Source organism: Neomonachus schauinslandi, chromosome 5, assembly GCF_002201575.2.
Source record: "Neomonachus schauinslandi chromosome 5, ASM220157v2, whole genome shotgun sequence".
In the NCBI taxonomy this organism is placed as follows: Eukaryota; Metazoa; Chordata; class Mammalia; order Carnivora; family Phocidae; genus Neomonachus; species Neomonachus schauinslandi.
The window spans coordinates 113,962,422-113,967,619 of NC_058407.1; the positions used below are offsets into that span (position 1 = coordinate 113,962,422).

The 5,198-nt window shown below is 39.0% G+C and overlaps 1 pseudogene; it reads left to right on the forward strand.

Moving 5' to 3' along the window:
* The first annotated feature begins 2,445 nt into the window (after positions 1 to 2,445).
* On the forward strand, positions 2,446 to 2,730 carry LOC110577736 (annotated as a pseudogene).
* Positions 2,731 to 5,198: the final 2,468 nt, after the last annotated feature.

Genomic DNA, 5,198 nt, shown 5'->3' on the forward strand with positions numbered 1-5,198 from the left:
ATAATGAAACTTACAGAGTTGAAAATGCAATATTTAAGTGACATTTTTGCTGAATGCAGCAAACAGTAGGTTTTAAGAACTACAAAAGAAAACAGCAATGAACTTGAGTGCATACTATCCGAATGGAGACAACAAAAAGAAAAAAATTAAGACTTTCAATGACCTGTGAGATGATATCAAGCAGTCAAACATGTGCCATTTCATTCCTATAAAAATGAAGGTTAGAGGAAATATTTTTAAACACTATAGCTCAGGGGCGCCTGCATGGCTCAGTTGGTTAAGCAACCAATATGGCTCAGGTCATGATCTCAGGGTCCTGGGATGGAGCCCCGTGGCGGGCTCTGCACTCTGTGGGGAGTCTGCTTGAGTATTCTCTCTGTCCTTCTAAATAAATAAGTAAATCTTTAAAACAACAACAACAACAACAACAAACTATAGCTCAAAAATATACAGATTTGGCTATCTTGGCTAAGTCATAGGGTTCAAGGTCAACATAAAAATTCAATTATACTTCTACATACTAAAATAGCAATTGGAAAATAAAATTTTATAAAATCACACCATTTAGTGTCATCTAAAAACATGAGCTGGGCACCTGGGTGGCTCAGTTGGTTAAGCGACTGCCTTCGGCTCAGGTCATGATCCTGGAGTCCCTGGATTGAGTCCCGCATCAGGCTCCCTGCTCAGCAGGGAGTCTGCTTCTCCCTCTCCTGCTCCCCCCTCTTGTGCTCTTTCTCTCTCTCACTCTCTCTCTCAAATAAATAAATAAAATCTTTAAAAAAAAAACAAAAATTCTATATGATCCAGCAATTGCACTACTGGGCATTTACCCCAAAGATACAAAAGTAGGGATCCGAAGGGGTACGTGCACCCCGATGTTTATAGCAGCAATGTCTACAATAGCCAAACTGTGGAAAGAGCCAAGATGTCCATCAACAGATGAATGGATAAAGAAGATGTGGTATATATATACAATGGAATATTATGCAGCCATCAAAAGGAATGAGATCTTGCCATTTGCAATGACGTGGATGGAACTGGAGGGTATTATGTTGAGTGAAATAAGTCAAACAGAGAAAGACATGTATCATATGATCTCACTGATATGAGGAATTCTTAATCTCAGGAAACAAACTGAGGGTTGCTGGAGTGGGGGGTGGGGTGGGAAGGATGGGGTGACTGGGTGATAGACACTGGGGAGGGTATGTGCTCTGGTAAGCGCTGTGAATTGTGCAAGACTGTTGAATCTCAGATCTGTACCTCTGAAACAAATAATGCAATATATGTTAAGAAAAAAAAAGAAGAAGAAGAAGAAGGTAGCGGGAGGGGAAGAATGAAGCGGGGGAAATCGGAGGGGTAGACGAACCATGAGAGACGATGGACTCTGAAAAACAGGGTTCTAGAGGGGAGGGGGGTGGGAGGATGGGTTAGCCTGGTGGTGGGTATTGAGGAGGGCACATTCTGCATGGAGCACTGGGTGTTATGCACAAACAATGAATCATGGAACACTTCATCTAAAACTAATGATGTAATGTATGGGGATTAACATAAGAATAAAAAAAAAACAGAAAAAAACCCCCAAAAAAACAAAAACAACAACAACAAAAAACATGAGCTACTTAGGAATAAATTTAATAAAATATGTGCAAGAGCTATACTCTAAAACATAAAAAACAAGAGAAATTAAAGATGATGTAAATACAGAGATAGCATGTTAAAGGATTGGAAAATCAACATGTGAAGGTATCAATTCTTGTGCTAACTAATCTATTTATCAATTATTGTGTCTAGAGTTAACAATACTGAATTGTACACTTAAAATTTTGTGAAGAGGGTAGATCTCATGTTAAGAATTCTTACCATAATAAAATAAAATAAAGTAAGATGAAATAAAATAAAATGATGTCAATTGTACCCAAATTGTTCTATAAATGGAATGCTATGCTAATCAAAATCTCAACAGGATTTTTGGGTAGAAATTGGCAAGCTGATTCTAAAATTTATGTGGAATCCAATGTTAAGGACATAGGATAGTCAAAATAATTTTAAGGGGAAAAAAAGAATGAAGTTGCAGGACTTACAACTATCTGACTTCAAGACTTTCTAGTAAGTAACTAATCAAGATAATGTAGTATTTGCATTCAGCTAGACATATAGACCAATTAGAGTCCAGATATAGACTGCACATGTATGGTCAATTGATAGTTTATAAAGATGCAAGTTAATCCATTAGGATAGTCTTTCCAACAAGTAGGTCTCGAATATCTGAATAGACATAGATTAAATAAAAAGAACCTTAAGATCTGTTTCTCATGTCATATGCAAAAATTTACTCAAGATGGAGGCCAGATCAGAAGAAGAGGTGAAAATGACTCCTGGACTGGCCAAAGCCCACACGTGCTGCATGCCCCCTGCCCAGTGCCCGTGTCTCACCCTGTGGCCATCATGCCCAAGAGAAAGGTTGAAGGGGACGCTTAAGGAGATAAAGCCAAGGTGAAGGATGAGTCACAGAGAAGATCTGTAAAGTTATCTGCTAAACTTGCTTCCCTGAAGCCAGAGCCCAAGCCTAAAAAGGCCCCTGCCAAGAAGGGAGAGAAGGTACCCCAAGGGAAAAAGGGGAAAGCTGATGCTGGCAAGGATGGGAATAACCTTGGAGAAAATGGAGATGCCCAAATAGAGATGCCCAAAGACCAGGCGCTGAAAGCGAAAGGTGCTGGACAGGCCAAGTGAAGTGTGTGCATTTTTGATAACTGTACTTCTGGTGACTGTACAGTCTGGAATACTATTTTTTATAAAATTTTATAAAAATGCAAAATTTTGTTTTACTTTTTTTTAAGCTCTGTTGTTAGCACAGAGAACATTTCACTGTTGTATGGGGGGGGGAAGGGCACTAAAAGCACATCTCCAAAGCTAGATTGGTATGGAGGGAAAACACCTCTCCCCGCTAGTTTTGAGAAACTTCCTCTTGGTGCCCAGGAGGAGGGATTCCTCGATGTTGACACAAAGGAGCCACCTTGGCACAAATGCTTTGTGATGTGGAAAAACTAAAATTCATTTTTTATGTTTTCTTCTTCCTCTCTGCCTTCAACATAGACTTGACTCCCTTAAGCCCAGAGACCTGTTGGAACCTGACCCCAAGACATGGTTCCAGTATGTCAGGCAATCTGGACTCTCCAATGTCACCATGGAGATGGCATCCCTCAAAAGAGTTCCTTTTTTAGCTTGTGGATCTTCAGATGGATACCTCTGCCATTTTGATTTCATTTCCTGAAAGTCAGGGTCAGGTTGTGAAAACCCATTGAACAACATGCTAAGTGTGAAAGGTCAACCCTCACCCTAACTTTTCCCCGTTCAGAGTATCACATGAAGACTTCATCGGGTTTTATAGTGGCTTTCTGATTTTGGTATTCCACTGAAGAAGAGACTTTGAAAGTTGTTGTATGCTGTTAACGATTGTCTGAAATACCATGAGTGTTTGTGAAAAGTATCTTTAATAAAGCTGGATATAGTTTGGCTTGGGGCGGGGCAAGATCATGGATAGATCCAAGTTTAAAACCTGAAACTTGTCTAGTCACGAACCAGAGAAAATCTTGGCAATTATGGAGAAAGCCCAAAACACAAACTATAAAAATTGAAGAAACTCAATTTCATTAAAATTTAAAATTCTGTTGCTTGAAAGACACCTTTTAGAAAACGAAAAGGCAAGTCATAGACTGCAAGACAATATTCGCAATACATATATCTGACAAGAGTGTTAAAAATATTTAAAGAACTCTTCTTACAAACCATTTAATAGTTCAAAATGGGTGAAAGATTTTAAACACTTCACAAAAGAACTTAATGAACAGCCAATAAATACATGAAAAAATATTCAACATTAATGTCATCGGGAAAGTGTAATTAAAACCATACTGAGATATAACTTTACACCCATTTCACTGGCTCTGGTTTGGAGCAACTGAAAATCATTATTGATGGAAATATGAAGTGGTATAGCTAACTTGGAAAACAGTTGGCAGTTTCTTTTAAGTAAAAAATACACTTACTATATGAGACAGCAGTTCCATTCCTAAGTGCTTACCCAAGAAAAATGAGAACATATGTCCACAAAAATTTTTGGATGCTAATATTCGTGGTAGCTTTATTGATAATAGCCTAAGACAGAAAAGAATCCAAATGTCCACGGGTAAACACATTGAAGTATAATCATATAATAGAACACCAATGAAAAGGAATAGACTGCTGATGTCCATGCGACATGGATTGAATTTCAAAAACATTAGCCGAGGGGCACCTGGGTGGCTCAGTCGGTTAAGTAACCGGCTCTTGGTTTCAGCTCAGGCCATGATCTCGGTGTTGTAGGATAGAGCCACACAAGGGGCTCCGTGCTCAGCGGGCAGTCTGTTTGGGGATTCTCTCTCCCCCGCTTCCTCCCTGCAATCATGTGCGTGCGCGTTCTCTCTCTAAAATAGATCAATCCAAAAAAACCACTAAGTTGAGTTTTTAAGAAGTCATGATATTACTTCATTTATATGAAATTCTAGAAAAGGCAACACTCATCCACAGTGACAGAAGACAAATTGGTGGTTGTCTAAGACCAGGAATTTCTGGGGTGATGTAGATTCTCCATATCTTAATGCGGTTGTGGTTATGTGGGAATATACATTTGTCAAGTTCATGAAACTGTAAAATAGATAAAGTTGGTATTTCTTAAAAGGGGAGATATTTCTCCTCTGTGTTTTATTTCCGCCACCCCCTCCCCTTGCTTTTCAGAACAAGATGCACCTAGCAGAGTTGCCTGGTTGCTTTCAATCAGAAACTCCTTGAAAAGTCTGTTGATGAAGGGAGGATCACAATTAGGCGGTTAGAACAGCTTGATTTGACATCTAAATGTAGAAATTCTTAGAGAAAAAAAAAATCACATTTGCATTGTCACCATGGAAAGAATGGCCGGGACAGAGAGGATGTCATGGTGGCAGCTTTACGATGGAGCTTCCTTTTCTAGCAAAGTGAAGGGGCACAGGATTATGAGCTCATTACCGACAAGGATTCTGAAACTTCATTTCATTTTTATTAATACGTTGTTGTTTGGGTGGCAGAGGAATTGCTAGTCTGATTGGAAACTCTTTCTTGCACGGAAGAAACCACACCAATTAACAATATTCATCTGCCAATTCAGGCTCATTTAACTTGATAAA